Source organism: Scyliorhinus torazame, chromosome 3 (genome assembly GCF_047496885.1).
Source record: "Scyliorhinus torazame isolate Kashiwa2021f chromosome 3, sScyTor2.1, whole genome shotgun sequence".
Taxonomy (NCBI): Eukaryota; Metazoa; Chordata; class Chondrichthyes; order Carcharhiniformes; family Scyliorhinidae; genus Scyliorhinus; species Scyliorhinus torazame.
In genome coordinates this window covers 251,161,494-251,187,198 of record NC_092709.1, presented here as the reverse complement: position 1 = coordinate 251,187,198, position 25,705 = coordinate 251,161,494, and the positions used below count along the sequence as shown (strand labels likewise).

The 25,705-nt window shown below is 47.4% G+C and overlaps 1 protein-coding gene across 10 annotated transcripts in view; it reads left to right on the top strand.

Moving 5' to 3' along the window:
- LOC140409050 (protein unc-13 homolog B-like) overlaps positions 1-25,705 on the top strand; it is a 933,512-nt gene that overhangs the window by 48,302 nt on the left and 859,505 nt on the right. Inside the window, exon 2 of one of the 10 annotated variants that reach the window (XM_072497100.1) lies at positions 16,805-16,976. The exons of the other annotated variants lie outside the window; for them this stretch is intronic. The gene's annotated coding sequence lies outside the window, so the exon portion shown is untranslated. The remainder of the gene's footprint in view (positions 1-16,804; positions 16,977-25,705) is intronic. 10 annotated transcript variants of the gene reach the window in all.

Sequence of the window (25,705 nt, the reverse complement as noted above, 5' to 3'; positions counted from 1 at the left end):
GTCTGCGCGGAGTGCAAACCGCACTTCTACCGGCCAAACCGAGTGCACCTGGTGAAGGCCTCCCGTCCCTTTTGAATGTTTCAGCATGGACTTAAAAGGGCCCCTCCCCTCCTCCGACCGAAACACTCATTTCCTTAACGTGGTCGACGAATACTCCAGATTCCCCTTCGCCATTCCATGCCCCAATATGACGTCTGCCACAGTCATCAAGGCTCTTAGCATCTTCACTCTGTTCGGTTTCCCCGCTGACGTCCACAGCGACCGGGGATCCTCCTTTAATGAGTGATGCTCAGCAAGGACATTGCCTCGAGCAGGACGACCAGCTACAACCCCCAGGGAAACGGGCAGGTAGAGAGTGAGAACGGGACGGTCTGGAATCCCGTCCTGTTGGCCCTACGGTCTAAAAATCTCCCGCTGGCAGGAGGTCCTCCCTGACGCCCTCCACTCCATCCGATCGCTACTTTGCACTGCGACTAATGCAACCCCCCCATGAATGCCTCCTTGCCTTCCCTAGGAAGTCCACCTCTGGGGTTTCACTCGACGTGGCTGGCAGCTCCAGAACCCCTTCTCTACTGCAAACACGTGCAGCTCCACAAGGTGGACCTGTTGGTGAAGAGGGTACAGCTACTCCATGCAAACCCGCAGTGCGCCTATGTGGCGTACCCCTACGTCCACCAGGACACAGTCTCCCTCGGGGACCTGGCATCAGCTGGGTCCCGACTCTGCCCGGCGCCACCCATCCTCCCCCAGCGCACCTCCCAACAGCCCCCGCTCCAGGACGATCCGTCCTCCCATTGGTTCCACCCGGGGATGAAGATAAGGACTATACACTCCCGGAGCCGCCGGCGCCAGCATAGTCACCGGGACTGCGGCGCTCACAACGGAGGATGAAGGCACCTGACCAGCTTTAGAGATGGGTAGGAATTTAAATACATGACACAGAATTTGAGGAACTGAGTTCGAGGATAAAATAAAAATGGAAATACTGCCTCATGGCGCCGAGGACCCAAGTTCGATCCTGGCCCGGGTCACTATCTGTGTGAAATTTGCACATTCTCCCCGTGTCTGCGTGGGTCTCACCGCCACAACCCAAAAGAAAATGTGCAGGGTGGGTGGATTGGCCACGCTAAATTGCCCCTTAAGTGTAAACAAAAGAATTGGGTACTTTTTATTTGTGTTTTAAAATAAATGTAAACAGAAATTGCTGGCAAAACTCAGCAGGTCTGGCAGCATCTGTGGCGAGAAACATGATAATGTTTCGGGTCTCAATGACCCTTCCACAGAACTCCAGCCCTTCTCAATGACCCTTCGACAGCTCGAGGATGATGGGGCTTCATGTGAAATGGAACACAAACATTAGTTTTAAATGAGCTGAGTTGATTGAGTGAAGGATGGTAGTCCAGCAGAAAATCATTAGAGTAAGTTGTTTGGAATTGACAAGAGGTACATGAGGTTTTACATGGCGAATGGGCTAAAGGTGGAGGTGAATGATGTCATGGTGGAAAATCCATATCTTTACCGATTTTTATAATAACACTCCTCTCCATATTCAGGGCCAGCCCCATGACCTTGCCAACCCACTTGGACTTCTTCCTCCCATACTAACTATCACTGAGGTAATCTCCAATCAATTATTTTTTTCCTCACTCCAGCCATATTTCCATTCCCGTTTCTTTCTGTTTCTGGCCCTGGGAAAAAAATCTCATTCAATCGCCATACCACTGCACGTACTAATTCCCAGCTACTTAGCCACTTTGCGAAGTGTCATCATGACATTTCTGCAGTTACCGATCTGCTGAATAACACCATCCATGGTTAACTAATTTATTGAGTTTTTTTGAGGTGACTAGAACGGCATGGCGTTGATGGGTTGCTTGGTTCGCGTCCCAGGTTGCTTGTGAGTGGTGGTGGAGATGGCAGAAGGGCTTGCCATGGTCTTCCAGTCTTTCCTGGATGTGGGGCCGGGAGTGACGAGTGTGGAAACCTTGCTGATTTTGACTACGGGCAAGTCTGTTTAGATCAGTGATGGGTAAGGTTATACTTGGGGAGAAAATCAGAGGTTTGAGTCAATTAAGGAGTCAGCACAATGTCGCAAAAAGAAAGGTCACGCTTGACTGACCTACTTGATGTTTTGAAGCCCAAAAGGTTGATGAAAGGAAAGCAATGGATGTTGTCTGCAGAGATTTGAAGAAAATATTTGACAACGCACCACACAAGGCTGGTAAAGCAAAATTTGCTGATTATTCCAAAATTGCAGGCGTGGCTGAGGGTGATGTGAATTGACCACAAAAAGACACTGGGTGGCAGATGGTCAGCACTGCTGCCTCACAGCGCCAGGGTTCAATTCTGGTCTTGGATGAGTGTGTGGAGTTGTACGTTCTCTTCATTTCTGTGAGTTTCCTCATGAGTGCCCTGGTTTCCTACTACAATCCAAAGATGTACAGGGTTAGGTGGGGTTACTGGGATAGGGCAGGGGGTGGGCCTAGGTTGGTGCAGACTCTATGGGCCAAATGGCCTCCTTCTGCCCTGTAGGGATTGCACAATGGTAGAATTGTGTGGCAAGGGGCAGTTGGAGTTTAATACGGGAAAGTGTGACACGATGCATTTTGGCAAGACTAATAGGAGAGGCAATATGCACTACTAAATGGTTCTAAAGAGGACCGAGGGACCTAGGATTCCCTGTGCATGGATCTTTGAAAGTGGCAAGACATATTGAGAGTGGTTTAAAAAAAGCACATGGGATTCATAAACCAAGGCATTGAGTAAACAAGCTGGGTCGTTATACTGAACCTGAATGTTATTATGTATAACAATGTTAATTTGAATTGTCTTAAAGTCTCCTGTCTCCAGTCTGTAAACAGATGTGTGTTTTTTGGTTTGTTTCCCTCTTTATAAGCAGTGGTATATTTCTCCAGCCCCTCTGTTTTTGTGTGTTCCAATTTTCTAGCAGCAAACTTGAAAGGGTGAATGCACAGGCTTTGTTTATTTGCGCGCACACTGAGAGGAGACTCGCAACATCATCTCCACATTCAGATTGTGAAGAGAGGGAGAGAGGAAAGCAGGATGTTCAAAGGGAGACCACAGATAAGATAAATATTAGTTCACGTGTGTTCCAGAGTCTAGAATTGAAGCCCAATGAGGTATTCCTTCAGTTGGTTGAAAACCATGCTGCATAATTCACTTTTTTTTCTGGTGGTGTTGACTTCACATGATGAGGTATGCATGCGAAAATTCATCAGTCTCTTAGGTGATGCTGCAGAAGCAGTATAATTGGGCCCAGGTGCCCAACCTGGGCCAGAGCTCTTTTGGTATGGCCTGCTAGTCGGATGAAGAGTAGACTGAGCTATGCAGTTCAGCAAGGCAGTATTGCTTGTTCCATAAGCCAGAGGCAGCCTTAGGAATTTAAGGTGAAGGAACCCTTGGGGAGCAGTGACCACAATATGATAGAATTTACCCTGCAGTTTGAGGGGGAGAAGCTGCAATCCGATGTAACGGTATTACAATTAAATAAGGGTAACTATAAAGACATGAGGGAGGAGCTGGCCAGAGTTGATTGGAAAAGGAACCGAGGAGGGAAGACAGTGGAACAGCAATGGCAGGAGGTTTTGGGGGTTATTAGGGAGGCACAACCGAAATTCATCCCAAGGAGGACGAAACATGCTAAGGGGGAGGATAAGGCATCCATGGCTGACGAGGGATGTCAAGGTCAGCATAAAAGCTAAAGAAAAAGCATGCAAAGTGGCGAGGATTATTGGGAAGCCAGAGAATTGGGAAGCCTTTAACAGTGAGCAGAGGACAACTAAAAAAGCAGTATGAGTGCAAGCTAGCTAGTAATATAAAGGAAGATAGGAAGAGTTTTTTTCAATCTATCAAAGGTAAGAGAGAGGCAAAAATAGACATTGGACCACTGGAAAATGTGGCTGGAGAAGTAATAATAGGAAAGAAAGAAATGGCAGATGAACTGAATAGTTACTTTGCATCAGTCTTCATGGTGGAAGACACCAGTGGGATGCCAGAATTCCAGGAGAACCAGGGGGCAGAGATGAGTGCAGTGACCATTACTAAGCAAAAGGTTCTGGGGAAACTGAAAGGTCTGAAGGTGGATAAGTCACCTGGACCGGGTGGACTACACCCCAGGGTCCTAAAGGAGATAGCTGAGGAAATTGTGGAGGCATTGGTGATGATCTTTCAGGAGTCACTGATGGCAGGAAGGGTCCCAGAAGACTGGAAAGTGGCTAATGTAGCACCATTGTTTAAGAAGGGAGGGAGGCGGCAGAAGATGGGAAATTATAAGCCGGTTAGCCTGACCTCTCATTGGTAAGATTTTAGAGTCTGTTATTAAAGATGAGATTGCAAAGTACTTAGAAGTGCATGATAACTTCCAGTGGCGGCCATGAAGGAGTAGGTTGCACATTTGGTGGCTCCCACTCGGGTCGGACCTTTGGACCTTTTCCCCGATTTTGTTTCTCAGATTTTACTTAGAAAATTGATAGTAGGTGTAACTGTGAGGAGGAATCCCACACCAGTGCATGGAGAGACGGACCAGGTGTGCTCGCAAAGGAAGAAGTAGATGAACAGAGAAGGCCTGGGTTGAAGCTGCAGCGGGAAAAAGCATGGCGGATGACCGGAGTCCTGGCTCGACGACTCAGCGGTCGACGGAGCAGTTGATGAAGTTTATCCAAGAGGGCTTCGCCAAGCAGAAACAGGAATGCTTGGACCCTATTAGGGAATCAATTGCTCAGCTGGAACATAGACTGGATGCTCCAGATCGGGTGATCCAGAAAGTGGAGAAGGCACTGACCGAGCAGGAGGAACACCAAACGGCAGTGGAGGTGGGGATGCTGAGAGACCAGCAGAAAAGGCTTCAGGGAAAGTTGGAGGATCTAGAGAATAGGTCCCGCCGGCAGAACTTGAGGATCATTGGTCTCCCGGAGGGGTCCGAAGGAGCAGATGCAGGGGCATATATAGCAGGCATGTTCGAGAAGCTAATGGGACGTTCACCTGACCCGGAGGTGGACAGGGCTCACCAGAACGCTAGCGAAGAAGCCGCATGTAGGTGCTTCTGAGGAGCAACATTTTTTTTTTTTTGAGTCGACCGAGGAAGCGATGGACTTCGCCGGAAGGAAAGGGCTGGCAGTGAACTGAGGTGTTTGAACTTTGCTGCAGCGTTCACGTTAAAAAATGTTTTTGTTTTTGGACTATATTTGTAATGCCTTCTGTATAAGTTAAAGTTTGCATTTGTTCTGGTGGGGGATGGAGGTGTGAATTCACGATGTGGGGTTTTTGCTTTTCTTTGTGTTTCTTTTGGTCAACTGGGCTGGGATTGTTTTCTTTTGCATATGTGTGTCCGAGTTGGGAGGGAGGGGGGAACAATAGGTGGGAAAATGTCTAGCGCCATGGGTGGGGGCTACCAAGCTAGCTGGGTGGGCTGGCTCACGGAAGCGCAGTGGGGGGGGGGGGGGTGAGCAGATGTTATGCTTGCTGAAGGGGGCTGTTTGTATAGTGCTGTTATTGGGGGGGGGGAGAATTGCTCTGCTGGCAGGGGAGGGACTGTTGCTGGGGGACAAAAGGGAGGTCGGGGACTGATGCTGCCTGGGGGCGGGCCTGCGGATGCGCGGGGTGCGAGCTGGAGACAGGCCCAAGAAAGGTGATGGCTGATCGACGGGGGGGCTGCGAGAAGCTCCCCCCAACCAGGCTAATCATATGGAACGCAAGAGTGCCAAATGGGCCAGTTAAGAGGGAGCTCGTGTTCGTGCATTTGTGGGGATTGAAGGCGGACGTGGCAATGTTACAGGAGACGCATCTTAGGATAACCGATCAGATTAGATTAAGGAAGGGATGGGCCGGACAGGTATTTCACTTGGGGCTGGACTCAAAGACTAGAGGGGTCGCGATCCTGATTAATAAGCGAGTGTCGTTTTGAGGCGGAAAGAATAGTTGCGGATGTGGGAGGTCGGTACATCATGGTTAGTGGGAAGCTGGAAGGACTGCCGGTAGTACTCGTGAATGTGTACACCTCAAATTGGGATGACGTGGAGTTCATAAGGAGGATGTTGGGGAAGATCCCGGACCTGGACACTCATAAGTTGGTAATGGGAGGGGGGAACTTCAGCACAGTCTTTGACCCAAGGCTAGACCGGTCGTGCTCCAGGACAGGCAGGGTACCAGCAATGGCAAAGGAGCTAAAGGGGTTCATGGAGCAGATGGGGGGAGTGGACCCATGGAGATTTGGGCGGCTGAGAGTGAAGGAGTTCTCCTTTTACTCACACGTGCATAATGTGTACTCCCAGATCGACTTTTTCATCTTGAACAGGGCTTTAAGACTGGGGTAGTGGACACTGAGTACTCAGTGATCACTGTCTCGGATCATGCCCCACACTGGGTGGACTTACAGATGAACAAGGAGGGTGGGCAACACCCGCATTGCAGATTGGATGTCGGACTGTTAGCAGCACGGTAGCATTGTGGATAGCACAATTGCTTCACAGCTCCAGGGTCCCAGGTTCAATTCCGGCTTGGGTCACTGTCTGTGCGGAGTCTGCACATCCTCCCTGTGTGTGCGTGGGTTTCCTCCGGATGTTCCGGTTTCCTCCCACAGTCCAAAGATGTGCTAGTTAGGTGGATTGGCCATGATAAATTGCCCTTAGTGTCCAAAATTGCCCTTAGTGTTGGGTGGGGTTACTGGGTTATGAGGATAGGGTGGAGGTGTTGACCTTGGGTAGGGTGCTCTTTCAAAGAGCCGGTGCAGACTCGATGGGCCGAATGGCCTCCTTCTGCACTGTAAATTCTATGATAATCTAAATTCTATGATAATCTATGAAACTATCTGGAAGTTAATGACACTGAAGTCTCAGCTGCAATGGCCATGGAGGCGCTGAAGGCGGTGGTCAGAGGGGAGCTGATTTTGATACGGGCTCACAGGGAGAAGGTAGATAGAGCAGAGACAGATCGACTGATAGGGGGAATACTTCAGGTCGACAGGAGATATGCGGAGATCCCAGAGGCAGGGCTTTTAAGGAAACGACTGAGGTTACAGGCGGAGTTTGGCTTGTTAACTACAAGGAAGGCGGTGGAGCAGGTGAGGGGGGCGATATATGAATTATGGAGAGAAGGCCAGCAGAATGCTTGCGCAGCAGCTCCGAAAGAGGGAGGCAGCCAGAGAGATTGGAAAAGTGAGGGACAGAGAATGGGAACCTGGTCGGAGATTCAGCAGGGGTTAATAAGGCGTTCAAGGAGTTTTACAGCAGGCTGTATGAGTCAGAACCCCCAGCTGGGCCAGAGTGGATGAGGCAATTCTTAGGGGGGCTGAGGCTCCCGAAGGTGGACAAAGAGTTGGTAGAAGAGCTGGGGCCCCAATCGGGATGGAAGAAATAGCAGAAGGACTGAAGGCGATGCAGTCGGGAAAAACCCCGGGGCCAGACGGTTACCCAGTGGAGTTTTCTAAAAAGTTCTCTGGGATGCTGGGGTTGCTGTTGATGAGGACATTCAATGAGGCACAGGAGAGAGGGGTGCTTCCCCCGATGTCATAGGCCACAATCTCACTGATCTTGAAGCGGGATAAGGATCCAAAACTATGACCGATCTCCTTATTGTTGACGGCAAACGGTTGGCCAAAATCTTGTCTATCTAGGATCGAAGACTGTGTTCCGGATGTGATTGGGAGGACCAAATGGGATTCGTTAAGGGCAGGCATTTGGCGGCCAACGTTAGGCTGCTGAATGTGATCATGATGCCCCCCCCTCCCCCCCCCCCCCCCCAGAGGTAGGGACATAGAGGTAGTGGTCGCAATGGACGCAGAGAAGGCATTTGCTCGGGCAGAATGGACCTATCGGTGGGAGATGCTGGGGCGGTTTGGGTTTGGTCTGGGCTTCATCGACTGGTTTAGGTTGCTGTATCAGGCGCCTGTGGTGAGTGTACGGGCGAACAGATTGACATCGGGCTATTTCAGGCTGCACCGGGGGACGAGGCAGGGATGCCCCCTCTCCCCACTGCTATTTGCGCTGGCCATAGAGCCGCTGGCAATTGCGCTGAGAGCCTCAAGGGGCTGGTTCGGGGAGGGGTGGAACATATTCTCGCTATACGCAAATTATCATAGAATTTACAGTGTAGAAGGAGACCATTCGGCCCATCGAGTCTGCACCGGCTCTTGGAAAGAGCACCCTACCCAAGGTCAACACCTCCACCCTATCCCCATAACCCAGTAACCCCACCCAACACTAAGGGCAATTTATCATGGCCAATCCACCTAACCTGCACATCTTTGGACTGCTCAGACGACCTGCTCCTATATGTTTCTGACCCACTAGAGGGGATGGGAGAAATTGAGGATTCTGGGGGAATTTGGCCGTTTTTCAGGTTATAACTTGAACATGGGGAAAAGCTGTTGAGGTGTTTGCGACCCAGGCAAGTGGGCAGGGGAGGCGACTGGGGGAACTGCCGTTGAGTGGTAGGGGGAAGCTTTCGGTACCTCGGCATCCAGGTGGCACGGGAATGGGAACGGCTACATAAGTTAAATTTGACCCGACTAGTAGACCAAATGAAGGAAGACTTCCGAAGATGGGACGTGCTCCCGCTATCACTGGCTGGGAGGGTACAGACAGTGAAAATGATGGTCCTCCCAAGATTCCTGTTTGTTTTTCAGTGCCTCCCCATCTTTATCTCACGGGCCTTTTTTATACGGGTAAACAATGTGATCTCTGGCTTTGTATGGGCGGGTAAGACCCCGCGAGTAAAAAAGGGGATGCTGGAGCATAGCCGGGGGCGGGCTGGCGCTGCCGAACTTTGGCAATTATTATTGGGCAGCAAATATAGCCATGGTTAGGAAGTGGGTGGTGGGGGGGGGGGTTGATTTGGGAGCGAGTAGAGGGGGCATAATGTCAGGGCACTAGTTTGGGGCATTGGTAACGGCGCCTCTGCCATTCCTGGTGGCACGGTACTCCACCAGCCCAATCGTGGTGGCGTCCCGGAGAGTGTGGGGGCAATGGAAGAAACATGTGGGAGCAGAGGGAGCATTGTTCTGGTCTCCAATCTGAGAGATTGTGGCGCCTGTGGTGAGTGTACGGGCGAACAGATTGACATCGGGCTATTTCAGGCTGCACCGGGGGACATAATCATCGGTTTGCCCCAGGGAGGCTAGATGGAGGGTTTCAGAGATGGCAAAGAGTAGGGATCGAGAAGATTGGAGATATGTTTATAGAGGGGAGTTTTCCCAGCCTGAGGGAGTTGGAGGTGAAATTTGAATTGACGGGAGGGAATGAGTTTGGGTACCTGCAGCCGCGGGATTTCCTACGCAGGCAGGTCTCTACCTTCCAGCTCCTACCACCAAGGGGGATACAGGACAGGGTAGTTTTCAGAATATGGGTGGGAGAAGGGAGGGTTTCGGACATTTATAAAGAACTCCCTGGGGTCAGGGGAAATGCAGACCGAGGAGCTGAAACAGAAATGTGAAGACCGAGGAGCTGAAACATAAATGGGACGAGGAGTTGGGCGGAGAGATAGAGGATGGTCTCTGGGCGGATGCGTTGAATAGAGTCAACGCGTCCACAACATGTGCCAGGCTCAGCCTGATTCAATTTAAGGTCGTTCACCGGGCACACATGACAGTGACCTGGATGAGCAGGTTCTTTGGGGTAGAAGGTGTGCAAGGTGTGTGAGAGGACCAGTGAACCATGTTAATATGTTCTGGGCATGCCCAAAGCTTAGGGGCATGGGTGTGAGGATGTCATGTCCAAGGTGTTGAAAACAAGGGTGGCACCAAGTCCAGAAGTGGCGATTTTCGGAGTGTCGGAAGATCCGGGAATCCAGGAGGAGAAAGAGGCAGACGTTCTGGCCTTTGCCTCCTTGGTAGCCCGGAGACTGATATTATTAGCTTGAAGGGACTCAAAGCCCCTGTAGTCAGAGACCTTGCTAACTGACATGGCTAACTTTCTCTGTCTGGAGAAAACCAAGTTCACCCTGAGAAGGTCAATGTCAGGGTTCGTCCAGAGGTGGCAGCCGTTCGTCAACTTCTTTAGGGAAAATTAACTGTCAGCAGAAAGTGGGGGGGGGGGGGAGGCATTAGGGCCTAGTTTAGTTTAGATTGGTGTCTAAGAAAGGTGGGACGGGTGAGGGAGGAAGACGGCCTTTGCACTATGTTTAGATTTGTATGTACACTATTTATTCTGTTGTTATAAAATCATAAATACCTCAATAAAATGTTTGTGCATGGTAAAATAGGACTTGAGTCAGCACGGCTTTGTCAAAGGGAGGTCATGTCTGACAAATCTGTTAGAGCTCTTTGAGAAGGTAACAAGGAAGTTAGGCAAAGGAGAACCAGTGGACGTGATTTATTTAGATTTTCAGAAGGCCTTTGACAAGGTGCCGCATATGAGATTGTTAAACAAGTTCAAAGCCCATGGTGTCAAGGGTAAGATTCTGGCATGGATAGAGGATTGGCTGACTGGCAGAAGGCAGAGAGTGGGATAAAGGTTTTTTTTTTCCAGGATGGCAGCTGGTGACTAGTGGTGTGCCTCAGTGGTCTGTGCTGGGACCACAACTTTTCACAATATGCATTAATGATCTGGAAGAAGGAACTAAAGGCACTGTTGCTAAGTTTGCAGATGATACAAAGATCTGTTGAGGGACAGGTTGTATTGAGGAAACAAGGAGGCTGCAGAAGGATTTGGACAAGCTAGGAGAGTGGGCAATGAAGTGGCAAATGAAATACAATGTGGAATTTATAATAACCATCGGTTTGTACTGGGTAGGCTAGATGGCAGGTTCTGGAGATGGCAAAGGGCCGGAATTAGAAGGAGGGGGGATCTATTTATAGACGGGAGCTTTCCCAGCTTGAAAGCCTTGGAGGATAAATTTAAATTGGCAGCATGGAATGGTTTTAAGTATTTGCAGGTGTGAAACGTCCTGAGAAAACAGGTGCCGGCCTTTCCGCTACTGCTGCCACAGGATAGAGTAGTTTCCAGTACCTGGGTGGGAGAGAGGAAGGTATCAGATATTTACCAGGAGCTTTCAGAGGCGGAGGAAACTCTGGTTGAGGAGCTTAAGGGCAAGTGGGAGGATGTGCTCGGAGGAGAGATAGAGGCGAGTCTATGGTTGCCCTAAGCGTCTTGGCCTTTTGCGTCCCTGGTAGCCCGGAGACGGATCTTATTAATGTAGGGGGACTGGAAGCCCCCGTGTTGAAGACCTGTGTTAGTGATATGGCTGGGTTTCTCAGTCTCGAGAAAATAAAGTTCACCTTAAGAGGGTCAATCTTAGGGTTCACCCGGAGGTGGCAGCCATTCGTCTACTTTCTCGGGGAAATTTAAAATGTAGTAGATGCAGCATTCCAAGGAGGGGGGGGGGGGGGCTGGAGTGTTGTATGGTTGAGGTTCGTGAAGATTGAGATGGAGGGGGAAATGTTTATTTTATCATGTTGATGTCATTGTTTATGTTATTGTTATAAAAATTTTCAAATACCCCAATAAAATATTATAAAGAAATACAATGTGGAAAAGTGTGAGGTTATGCACTTTCAAAGGAGGAATTTAGGCATAGACTATTTACTAAATGGGGAAGTGCTTAGGAAATCAGAAGCACAAATGGACTTGGGCGACTTTGTTCACGATTCTCTTAAGGTTAACGTGCAGGTTCAGTCGGCAGTTAAGGCAAATGCAATGTTAGCATTCCTGTCAAGAGGGCTAGAATACAAGACCAGGGATGTACTTCTGAGGCTGTAAAAGGCTCTGGTCAGACCCCATTTGGAGTATTGTGAGCCGTTTGGGCCTCATATCTAAGGAAGGATGTGCTGGCCTTGGAAAGGGTCCAGAGAAGGGTCACACGAATGATCCCTGGAATGAAGAATGTGTCGTATGAGGAAAGGTTGAGGACTCTGGATCTGTAGTCGTTGGAGTTTAGAAGGATGAGGGGGGATCTTATTGAAACTTACAGGATACTGCGAGGCCTTGATTGGGTGAACATGGAGAGGATGTTTCCACTTGTAGGAAAAACTAGAACCAGAGGACACCATCTCAGACTAAAGGGGCGATCCTTTAAAACAGAGATGAGGTATTTCTTCAGCCAGAGGGTGGTGAATCTGTGGAACTCTTTGCCGCAGAAGGCTGTGGAGGCCAAATCACTGAGTGTCTTTAAGACCGAGATTGATAGGTTTTTGATCAATAAGGGGATCAGGGGTTATGGGAGAAGACAGGAGAATGGGGATGAGAAAATATCAGCCATGATTGAATGGCGGAGCAGATTCGATCTGCCTAGTGGCCTAATTCTGCTCCTATGTCTTATGGAGGCCCATGTCACATTCTCCACAGTGTACTTAGCAAAGGTTATCCAGTGTCTGAAAATTGGCTTTTGTGTTCCAGGCTGATAACGTCTCGGCCATTGTGGGTTGAAAGGAATGTTTTGAGGCCAGTACCTGTAAATGTTCTGTCTCTGCTGGTGAACCTGGGTTATCAAATACAAATGACCTTTGTGTAGCTGCACGAGTTGGGTTGTGCAGTCTGCAAGTGGTCCTCAGTAACTCCTCTGAGATAATGAGGTTTGAGTTTATCTGAAATTGCAACGTGGCTGCTTTTGTTTGGGGGCACAGCCACTGTTTCAGTCTGGGCGAAGTACTTCACCTGAGGCTGAACAAGTGTCTTATACAAGTTCAACGTCCCCTCCATGCTCTGGTACTCTATGCCCCTAATGATAAAACCTTGGACACTGTATGCCTTATGAACTGCCTTCTCAAACATGCCCCGCCACCTTCACTGACATGTGCACATATGCACCCAAGTCCCTCTACATCTGCTCCCCTTCAGAGTTGAACCGTTTTTTCATAGTGTTCTTATTCCGACTGCCAAAATTAATCACTTAATATTTTGCCGCATTGAACTTCATCTGCCATTTGTCTGTCGATTACACCAAATCGTCTACGTTCTCCCCACAGTTCACAATGCTTCCAAGTTTCATATCACCTGAAAATGTTGAAATTGTGCCCTGTATGTAAAGGTCCTTGTCTTCAATGTTTTTTTTTATCAGTTTGTGGTAGCAAGGCCCCTTTAAGGGAGAGGGCTCCATGTGACTGGCACGGGGTCAATTGTGTGGGAGCATGTGGACCCCGGTCAATGGGGGCTTTGCGTGTGGCCCTGGACGGAGAACCCTGGACAATGTGGACCAGGGGGCTGAGTGTAAAGACCTGGTGAAGAGTGTTCTGTGCCTGTTATCTGACTGCCCTTGCCTTCCATGCTTACCAATCGAAGCCTCAATATATGCTTCGAACCACCACAACATTGCTACTGTCTCTTTTATTCCTTGAGCTACAACCTTGCTCGCAAGTCCACCAAATACCTTTTGGAATTCCATGTACTTTAAAGAACATTTAAGCACAGGAACAGTGGCCCTCCAAGCCTGTACCGATCATGATACCAACCTTTGCCAAAACCCTCAGGACTTCCTTGTGCCGTATCCCTCTACCCATCCTATCCATGTGTTTGTCAAGATGCCTTTTGAACGCTGCATCTGCTTCCACAACCTCCCCTGGCAACATGTTCCAGGAACTCACCACCCTCTCCGTTTATTTAAAAAAAAACCCTGCCTCGCACATCTCCTCTAAACGTTGCCCCACGGACCTTAAACCTATGCCCCCTGGTGACTGACCCCTCCACCCTGGGAAAGAGAGCCTTCCCATCCATCCATGCCCCTCATAATCTTGTAGACCTTTATCAGGTCACCCCTCAACCTCCATTTTTCTAATGAAAACGGTCCGGGTCTATTCATCCTCTGCACATAGCTGACACACTCCAGACCAGGCAACATCCTCTGCACCCTCTCCAAAACCTCCACATCCTTCTAGTCGTGTGGCGACCAGAGTTGTGCACAATATTCCAAGTGCGGCCTGACCAAGGTTCTATGCAACTGTAGCATGACTTGCCAGTTTTTATACTCTTTATGCCCTGTCCAGTGAAGGCAAGCATTCTGTATGCTTTCTTGACTACCTTGTCCATTTGTGTTGCACCTTCAAAGAATCTGTGGACTTGTATGTCCAGATCTCTCTGACTTTCTATATTTTGAAGAGGTTTGCCATTTACGGTATATTTCCCCAATGCATTACCTCATGCATTACATCATTGGCCTCATGAATCCTTTCTCTTATCTCTTCCAAAGATTCCAGGAAGTTAATGTTTATTCCTTCATTAACCTACATTTGTCCATTTCATTTTTTATTTTGTCTTGAATTATTGCCTTTAGAGTTTTCTTCATCATCACCAACATTAACCTGACTGACCTGTACTTCCTGGGCTTATCTTTACACCCATTTTAATGGAACACTTGCTATTCTCAAGCTCTCCAGCACCATCCCTGAGTCTTGGGAAGACTGTAAAATATGGCCAGTGCCTCTGCACTTTCCACATTCAACTCTCTCAATATCTTTGCATCTCACTTGGTCCTGGCGCCTTATCCACTTACGTACAGATAGACCATAAGATGTAGGAGCAGAAGTAGGTCATTTGGGCCATCAAGCCCTCTGCCATTCAATGAGATCATTACTGATTTGATAAAATCCTCAACTCCACTTTCCCACCGTACCTCTATAACCCTTGATTCCCTTACTGATTAAAAATCTGTCTGTCTCAGCCTTGATAGCCAATCCAATATCATCACCGTAGCAATTTTAAACCCTTCTGATCCCGTACCAGCCTCCCCGAACAGGCGCTGGAATGTGGCGACTAGGTTTTTTTTACAGTAACTTCATTTGAAGCCTACTTGTGACAATAAGTGATTTTCATTCATTTCATTTCACCTCTGAATTACCTCGTCTCTCACCCTGGCCTTGGTAACATTTCCTTAATGCAAAGCATTCATTTAGTAACTCAGCTATTGGATAAACTCTGTTCTCACTGGAATAATGGAGATGAGGGGCGACCTGATGGTAATCTACAAAATTGAGGGGAGTGGATAGTCAGAAGCTTTTTCCAGGGTGGAAGAATTGATTACATGGGGACATAGATTTGTGTGAGGGGCAAAGTTTTGAGGCGATGTGCGAAGGACGTTCTTTATGCAGAGGGTACCTGTAACTCGCTGCCGGGACAGGTGATGGAAGCAGGTACGATAGTGATGTTTAAGGGGTGTCTTGACAAATACATGAATAGTGGGAAAGTTAGACCGGAAGCATGGTCGGCACAGGCTTGGAGGGCCGAAGGGCCTGTTCCTGTGCTGTATTTTTCTTTGTTCTGTGCCCTCTGCCTCCATTCATAAATTCCCGTTTTAGTCCCTAATTGGGCCTACTCCTCCTTTGATCACTTTTATTGTTGATATGCCTATTAAAATCTTTGGGATTCACTTTTATGTTGGCTGCCAGTTTGTTTCATGTTCCCTCTTTACTTCCCTTATTTACTTTTTCACCTCCCTCTGAACCTTGTACATTCAGCCTTTTCAACCACGTATATCTGCTGTAACAAACTTTTTTCTTTATCTTAATTTCTTTTTCTTTGTCTTAATTTCTCGCTCTTTTTTTTATACAGGGAGCTCTGGATTTGTGTCACTACCTTCCCCTTTCGGGGAAATGTACCTTGGCTGTGGTTGAAAAATCTATTCTTTGAAGGTAGTCCATTATTTAGCTACCATTATTTCTGCCAATTTATTCAGTCCAGATCCGTTCTTATCCCTTTCTTGGTGCCTTGCCAACTTTAAGTGGATGCAGGGAAGATGTTCCCGATGGTGGGTGTGTCCAGAACCAGGGGTCACAGTCTGAGGATTCAGGGCAAACCATTTTGGACAGAGATGAGGAGACATTTCTTCACCCAAAGAGTGGTGAGCCTGTGGAAGTAGTTGATGCTAAAACTTTGAATATATTCAAGAGGCGGCTAGATATGGGATCAAAGGCTATGGGGAGAAAGCAGGATTAGGCTATTGAGTTGGATATCAGCCATGATCGTGATGAATGTCTGAGTAGGCTCGATGGGCCAGAAGGCCTCCTCCTGTCGTCTATATATCTATGTAAGCACAGGGAGCATATTCCTCTTGCTTCACTTACTTTCTTGACGATGCTCCTTTTTTTAATCAAGCTTTTGATCATCTGGATAGATATTAACCACAATATCTAATGTGGTTAAGTGTCACATTTTGCTTTCTAATGGTCCTGTGAAATATTCTGGGACATTCTATGTTAAAGGCTCTAAATACATGTTGTTGTAGAAATGGGGTCTAAGATCCTACAAATTAGTGTGGACCATACATCTGCTCAAGCATGCTCCATAGTCAATAAATCTCTGCTGATCTGATTGTGGCCTTAACTCCACTGACTCTCTCCACCCTGCCCCCTCCCCCACAACCCTCAGCTCCCTTGTCAATCAACATTTGTCTAAGATTATCTTTTCAGTGAATCTACTAGAGGTAATATTAATGTGGTTTGTTCAGTTAAACACTGAACAGATTTCCACGAGTTTTAAATTGTAGGACAGAAATAAAGTAGAGGAGCAGCTACTCAGTCTGGACATGATCTTACTGGAGAAAAGAAATGTTGTAAAGTACTTTGGGATATCCTGAGGTTGTTAAATGCATTTTATTAACGCAAGTTTTTTAAAAAACTAAATGTTTAAGGACAAGGCCATTCAAAACACCATGTTAGTTGTTCCTTGTAACATCAGTAATCTTAATGTTCATGTGGAGTATAATGATGCACTTTCAGAGACTTCATTAGTGAACATGGATTTATTGATGATAGTCTTTTGAGTAGAGGATTCTCTGTTATCTTGACTTCTCTACCCCAGAGGGTTATGGATGCTCCATCATTTGAGTATATTTAAGCCTAAGACAGATTTTTGATCTTTCATAGAATCGAGGAATTTTTAGAGCTGGTGGAAAAATGGAATTGAAGCCGAAGATCACCCATGATCTGACTGAATGGCGGAGAATGCTTGAAGGGCCATATGGTCTAATCTGCTCTTATTCTTTTTGTACTTTTGTTTGAAAAATCTTTCACTTGAATGTGTTTTGAGTAGTCTAAGGTCAGTATGATGATTCTATTTAAATACTAACCAAGCATCTCTGGTCAGTATGGTTCCAAGATTCAAAATGGAATAATACACAACTTGATAATTTTCCGTCAATTAGCTTAACAACGATAGTGGGAGACTGGTTGAGAGGATTTGGAGATGCTCCACATGGTGATTGTCACTTTAAGGGCAACACAACCTGGGTGACCGATGGGGACTGGTTGGGAATCACCGCGGGGGGGAGGTGTTCTCATATATTCCCATTCATAGACAAAAAACTAGATAGTTTTACCGCACACAATGTTTTCTGTTGTGCTGGTTTATGGTGGAGCAATCTAAAACCAATATCCATTGTGATTTTCTCCCTCTGTTTCAAATGTTTATCTGCATTGATCTTAAAAGCTACTTCCAATGACGAAGTATTTGTTCATTAGTTTTTTTTGCTACATATTTTAAACCATCTCCCACTAAATTTGCTCTTTTCCTTCCTTCAATGAAAATAGTTCTCTAACCTTCCGCATAAATATAGCTTCTCATTCTTGCCCACATCCCGGTGAATCATCTGTAGGTGTCTCTCAGAAATTCTGATTTTGAGAACACAACCGTGCTTTTCAAAGCCGTTTCTTGGAAGTAGAGTTATCCAATGACACGATGCAGAGAACACGTTAGTATTTTTATAAATTACTGTGCCAGATTCAATCTGATTATGACAAGATCTTTTAGAAAAATGTAATCCTGAAGATACCTGCCATTTCCATCAGCATAATAATGTTGCATGCAATTTCACCGTATTTTGTGTTAATAAATTGCTCAAGACTTTTCCTCAATGTTGTCATTCTTAAATGCAGGACGATTTTGGAATTAATTTCCAGTATTCAAATACCAACCCACCTTAACTGATGCGATGCAGTTTCCTGAAAACAAATCTTAATTTGGATTCAGAAATTATTTGATTCCACAGCATTTTCTCTTTTTTTCAGCATCGATTTATATTGACTAATATATGACTTTGTCTCTGCCTTTTGGATTCTGAGTACATTTTCTTTTTTAAAAAAAATAAAAAAATTTAAAGTACTCAATTCATTTTTTTCCCCCCAATTAAGGGGCAATTTAGTATGGCCAATCCACCTGCACTGCACATCTTTCAGTTGTGGGGGTGAGATCCACGCAGGCACGGGAGAATGTACAAACACCATACGGACAGTGACCCAGGGCAGGGATCGAACCCGGGCCCTCGGCGACATGAGGCAGCAGTGCTAACCACTCTGCTGCCCGCATTAGATTTTCAGTTTGCTCATCCATTTTTTTCTCAAAAGTAGTTATTCATCCTTCTTCAAAACTAACTCGTTACCATTGACAAAATTCATCTCAAAAATTGTTTGGTTGACTTTGGGAACAGATACTGAATCCAGAAATTTTGATACAGGTTGTAAGGTCCCTTTATCAGTGAAAATGATCAGTTCTCTGTACAATCTGTGGCAAACAACGCAAGTGTACAATGATCACTTCTAGCAGCTGCTTAATGAATTTTTTTGCATTATATTAATCATAATGGCATCGCGAACAATTGCTTTATCAAAACATAAGCTTTGTTAACTCTTCAGCAGTCTAGGGCAGCAGCAGATGTGAGGAAGATAATTACCGAAGAAACTGCCAAGTCAGACCTCTCTGCTTGTTTTGCAGCAAAATACCTGACAGCTCAGTGAATTCGAACTATACTTGCCTTCATGTAAATTATTGGAAAGGACCAATGAAAACTGCACTTGATCAGAAAGTGGAATTCGTGTGGAGAAGAGAAATTGAGAAAAAGGAGGTGTCTCACACAGTAATAACAGGATTTTTAGAAAGAAATCTAAGCTGACACTCCAGTAGAGTACTTTCTTTTGGATGAGACACTGAAGTGGAATCCTGTCTGCTAACTCGGTTGGAAGTAAGAGATCATGTGGCATTATTTGGAAAAAGAGAGCAGGAATCGTGCTGAATATTTATTCCTCACTCAACATCTTTGAAAAAGATTATCTGGTCATTACGATGTACAATTACAATTTGTGAGCTTGATGTGTGGAAATGGGCTGCTGAATTTCCTATATTACAATAGTGCTTGCTCTTCAGAAGTATATCACTGGTTGTAAAGTCACATTCTTGAGGTAATAAAATGCACCATACAAATGCAAGTCTTTTATAGTCAAGACCTATAGGTAGGGAAGCAGAGTTCCTTCCCTAATTAGGGAAACAGCTTGGTTATTATGCCAATCCAATAATTTTATGCTATATTTTAGTAATTCCAACTTTGTGCAACTTTTTATTTCCATGATTGAATGGCGGAGTAGACTCGATGGGCTGAGTGGCCTAATTCTGCTCCTATGGCTTATGGTCTTATGGGCCATGCACCGCACAGATACCAAGGTGGAGATTCTATTTGGGGTTATTGGCAGATTTTAAAAAGCTTTGTGATAAGGTGTGATTGACTATAAAAAGACTGTCAAATTCAATCAAAATGGGGAGGTCTCTGCTGCCGCGTTCTGGTAGGCAGTGGTCCGGGCTGGTGATTGCATTTACGGCACAAAACGATAAGGCTGGGAGGGAGGTTGCTAGAGGAGACAGATGGAAAAAATCAACAAGGTCTTTGAATTCCTGTACAGATCTGAGCCTGGAATCGAAAAGGCGTATATGGGAGGTTTATTGGATGGGTTAGTGTTCCCGGAGGTAGGGGAGCCAAGTCGGTGGGTGTTGGAGAAGCCATTAGGGTTGCAGGAGATGGTAGAGAGGGGTGGGGGCGATGTATTCTGGGTGGGCGCTGGAGCCAGATGGCCTCCCGGCAGCATTTTCTAAACCGTTCTTGGGGGAATTGGTCCTGCACCTGCTGAGCATGTTTAAGGAGACATTGGAGAGGGCGGGATGCTGCCAGGAATATTGGTGCAGGCCTCTTTCATTGATTCCAAAGAAAAGCAAACGCCCATCAGAATGTGGGTCATGTGGGGCTGAGGTGGAGATGGTTGACAGCTTGAAATTCCTAGGTGTGCACAGTTTGTCCTGGTCCACCCATGTTGATGCTATTACCAAGAAAGCACAACAGCACCTATACTTTCTCAGGAAACTAAGGAAATTCGGCATTTCTACATTGACTCTTCCAATTTTTACAGGTGCAGTATAGAAAGCATCCTATCTGGTGCATCACAGCTTGGTATGGCAACTACTCAGCCCAAGACCGTAAGAAACTACAGAGTCGTGAATACTGCCCAGTCCATCATGCAAAACCGCCTCCCATCCATTGACTATCTACACCTCCTGTTGCTTTGAGAAAGCGGGCAGCATAATCAAAGACCCCTCCCACCCGGCTTACTTGCTCTTCCAACTTCTTCCATAGGGCAGGAGATACAAAAGTCTGAAAACACGCACAAACCGATTCAATAACCGCTTCTTACCCGCTGTTACCAGACTCCTGAACAACCCTCTTATGGACTGATCAGATCTCGTCACACATCTTTTCTAACAAAAGTACTACACTTCTGTCTGCTTCACCCGATGCCTGTGTCTATGTATTTACATTGTGTATTTTATGTTTGCCTTATGTATTTTCTTTTCATGTACGGAATGATCTGTCTGAGCTGCACGTACACATAGAACAATACTTTTCACTGTACCTCAGTACACGTGACAATGAACCAATCCAATCCATACAGGCCCATTTCGTTCTTCATTCTGATGTAACGATTCTGGCCAAGCCACTGGCCAAGGTATTGGGTGCAACCATGCATTATGTCCAACTGGTGGCCACACAAAACTGCACATTCATGGAGTGGATCCCCTTCCTATTTGTTACGACACCCTGGGCTAGTGTGTGGTCAATTCCAGCCCACAGACCCAACAAAATAGAACAATTGAACATTTACAGGCCTTTCGGCCCTCTATGTTGTGCCGAACTGTGAAACCAATCTAAAGCCCACCTACACTATTCCATTATCATCCATGTGTTTATCCAATGACCATTTAAATGCTGGCGAGTCCACAACTGTTGCAGGCAGGGAATTCCACGCCCCTACTATCTGAGTAAAGAACCTACCTCTGATATCTGTCCTATATCTATCTCTCCTCAATTTAAAGCTCTGTCCCCTTGTGTTAGCCATCACCATCTGAGGAAAAAGGCTCTCACTGTCCACCCTATCGAACCCTCTGATCATCTTGTATACCTCTGTTAAGTCACCTCTTAATCATCTTCTCTCTAACGAAAACAGCCTCAAGTCCCTCAGCCTTTCCTCATAAGATCTTCCCTCCACACTAGGCAATATCCTGGTAAATCTCCTCTGAACCCTTTCCAATGCTTCCACATCCTTCCTATAATGCGGTGACCAGAATTGCACGCAATACTCCAAACGCGGCCGCACCAGAGTGTTGTACAGCTGCAACATAACCTCATGGCTCCGAAAGTCAATCTCTCTACCAATAAAAGCTAACACACCGTAGGCCGCCTTCACAACCCTCTCAATCTGGGTGGCAACTTTCAGGGATCTATGTACATGGACACCGAGATCTCTCTGCTCATTCACACTGCCAAGAATCTTACCATTAGCCCAGTACTCTGTCTTCCTGTTATTCCTTCCAAAATGAATCACCTCACACTTTTCTGCATTAAACTCCATTTTCCACTTCTCAGCCCAGCTCTGCAGCTTATCGATGTTCCTCTGTAACCTGCAACATCCTTCCGCACTGTCCACAACTCCACCGACTTTAGTATCATCTGCAAATTTACTCACCCATCCTTCTACGCCCTCCTCCAGGTCATTTATAAAAATAACAAACAGCAGTGGCCCCAAAACAGATCCTTGTGGTACACCACTAGTAACTGGACTCCAGTCTGAACATTTCCCATCAACCACCACCCTTTGTCTTCTTCCAGCTAGCCAATTTCTGATCCAAACTGCTAAATCACCCTCAATCCCATGCCTCCGTATTTTCTGCAATAGCCTACCATGGGGAACCTTATCAAACGCTTTACTGAAATCCATATACACCACATCAACTGCTTTACCCTCGTCCACCTGTTTGGTCATCTTCTCAAAGAACTCGATAAGGTTTGTGAGGCACGACCTATCCTTCACAAAACCGTGTTGACTATCTCTAATCAAATTATTCCTTTCTAGATGATTATGAATCCTATCTCTTTTAATCCTTTCCAAGACTTTGCCCACAACAGAAGTCAGGCTCACTGGTCTATAGTTACCGGGGTTGTCGCTACTCCCCTTCTTGAACAAGGGGACAACATTTGCTATCCTCCAGTCTTCTGGCACTATTCCTGTAGACAATGAAGACGTAAAGATCAAAGTCAAAGGCTTTGCAATCTCCTCCCTAGCCTCCCAGAGAATCCTAGGATAAATCCCATCCGGCCCAGGGGACTTATCTATTTTCGCACTTTCCAGAGTTGCTAACACCACCTCCTTATGAACCTCAATCCCGTCTAGTCTAGTAGCCTGTATCTCCATATTCTCCTCGACAACATTGTCTTTTTCCTGTGAATACTGACAAAACATATTCATTTAACGCCTCTCCTATCTCCTCGGACTCCATGCACAACTTCACACTACTGTCCTTGACTGGCCCTACTCTTATCCTAGTCATTCTTTTATTCCTAACATAACTGTAGAAAGCTTTAGGGCTTTCCTTGATCCTACCTGCCAAGGACTTCTCATGTCCCCTCCTGGCTCTTCTTAGCTCTCTCTTTAGGTCCTTCCTGGCTAACTTGTAACTCTCAAGCGCCCTAACTGAACCTTCACGTCTCATCTTTACATAAGCCTCCTTCCTCTTGACAAGTGATTCAACTACTTTAGTAAACCACGGTTCCCTCGCTCGACCACTTCCTCCCTGCCTGACGGGTACATACTTATCAAGGACACGCAGTAGCTGTTCCTTGAACAAGCTCCACATTTTAATTGTGCCCACCCCCCTGCAGTTTCCTTCCCCATCCTCTGCATCCTAAGTCTTGCCTAATCGCATCATAATTGCCTTTCCCCCAGCTATAGGTCTTGCCCTGCGGGGTATACCTATCCCTCTCCATTGCTGAAGTAAACTTAACCGAATTGTGGTCATTATCACCAAAGTGCTCACCTACCTCCAAATCTAACACAAGTGGTTAATTCACATGAAATTTGCAGAATCTTTGGCCCCTTGACTGCTCAATAAATTATAGCCGCCAGGTTTGAAAGCTGAACACTAACTTTATTTATAACCGGAACAAAGTAGAAACGTGTACGAAAATAGCAGGCAGCTATTCTACTATGCCCCCTTTTTACCGTCCCACCCTCTATCCAAACACACACAAGATAGACATGCACAGGAAGGGAAAGGGTAAAATGGTAGCGATTAAAATGGAAATAGAGAGATCAGTGTCCTTGTTTCTGATGTTGTAGCTGGCTATCGTCCCAGGACGCGGAGTGTTGAAACCATTAGATGGATTGTTAACGAGGATCAATCAGAACGGCAAGGCTGTAGTTTTCCCTCTGGGTGTCACTTTCACTTTTATTATGCCGGATCTTCACTTAAATGAACAGCCTCAGGCGTGTTTAATTTTCGTTTGTTTCCAGCTCCACCAGAATGACCAATAGCTTGTGTGGTGAGCCACTGTACACCTGTATTAGGGGATGTAAGGCAGGACCTGTACTACAGGTTCGCCAGCAGCCCCTGCTGGCTGGCTCTGCCCAGGAGGTGGAGTATAAATATGCGTGTCCTCCATTCAGCTGCCAGTTCGCCAGCTGCAGCAGGAGGCCACTCATCTGTCTGCAAAAAACCTACAGTTGTATCCAACCTTGGTCTTTGTGCAATTGATCGTGCATCAATTTATTGCAGTCAGATTTTCTACAGGATGGACATCCGTATCAAACCAGATAGCCTGCAGGTGGATCCGCAATCGACCGACGCCAGAAAAGACTTTAATCACTGGCTAGCTTGCTTCGAGGCCTACATTAACTCAGCAACCACCCCACTGACGGAGGCTCAGAAGATACAAGTCTTGTATTCCAGGTTGAGCTCTAGCGTGTTCCCGCTGATCCAGGACGCCCCGACTTATGCGGAAGCCATGGCACTCCTCAAAGAGAACACACTCTTCGCCAGGCACCTACTCTCTCTCCACTCCCTGGTGAGTCCATCGAAGACCTCTGGCGGGCCCTAATCCCACTCGTCCGGGATTGTGACTGTCAGGCCGTTACGGCCGCTGAACATTCTAATATCCTCATGCACAATGCTTTCGTAACGGGGATTGGGTCGGGCCTCATCTGACAATGATTGCTGGAAGGGGCCACACTCTACCGAGCAGAGACAAAAAAATTAGGGCTCTCCATGACGGTCGCCTTCGCGTAATGTTCAAGCCTACCCCTCCAGCCATGCGGCCCATCCCTCCTCGGCCCTGCCTAGCCAATACGCCTGCGCACATGCAAAACCGCGCACCCCGGGGGTCCCCGATGTTAATTCTGCGGTCAGCAGAAGCACCCCGCCAACGCTGCCCGACCTGCGCCGCCATTTGCAAGGCTTGCGGCAAAAAGGGCCACTTCGCCACAGTGTGCCAGACGCGCGCAGTCGCTGCTATTGCCCTCTCCCCCCTGCCAAACGCACAATGGGCGCCGCTCTCTTCACCCCCATGGACCACGCGTGGCCAGTGGGCGCCGCCATCTTCACCTCCCGGGGCCACGCGAGACTAGTGGGCACGGCCATCTTCTCCCCCATCGTACACGTGCGGCCCATGGGCGCCGGCATCTTGTCCTGCTCCACCAATGTGCGGCCCATGGACGCCGCCATTTTGTCCCACACCCGCAACGTGCGCCCCATGGGTGCCATCATTTTGTTCCCCGCAGGATCTCCCGCCGCCATCTTGCCTTCCCCGCGGGGCTTGGATGCCAACGACCTTCCACGACCTGGGCCCCCAACGCTCTTCGTCTGAAACCAGTGACGATCACCCGCAGCTCGCCTACATGACGCGGGACCAGTCTCGTCCACACAACCTGGCCACCGCTTTGACAACGGTGAAAATCAACGGCCAAGCGACCTCTTGTCTGCTGGACTCCGGGAGCACCAAAAGCTTCATACACCCGGATACGGTAAGGCGCTGCTCCCTCGCGGTCCACCCCGCCAATCAACGGATCTCCCTGGCCTCCGGGTCCCACTCTGCCCCGATCCGAGGGTTCTACACAGTCACTCTGACAGTCCAGGGCGTAGAGTTCAGCGGCTTTCGCCTCGACGTCCTTCCTAACCTCTGCGCTGCACTATTGCTAGGCCTGGATTTACAGTGCAATCTCCAGAGCCTCACCCTCAAATTCGGCGGGCCCCTTCCACCCCTCACTGTGTGCGGCTTCACGACCCTAAAGGTCAACCCCCCCCCCCCCCCCCCCCCCCCCCCCCCCTCCCTCTTTGCCAATCTTACTTCAGATTGTAAGCCTGTCTCCACCAGGAGCAAACTGTACTGCATCCAGGACAAGACCTTCATCAGGTCCGAGGTCCAGCGGCTGCTTCGGGAAGGTGTCATCGAGGCCAGCAACAACCCCTGGAGAGCCCAAGTGGTAGTCGCTAAAACTGGGGAGAAACACTGAATGGTCGTGGACTACAGCCAGACCATCAATCGGTACACACAGCTCGATGCGTACCCACTCCCACACATCTGATATGGTCAATCAGATTGCGTAGTACCGGGTCTTCTCAACGATTGACCTAAAATCCGCCTACCACCAGCTCCGCATCTGTAAATCTGACCGCCCATA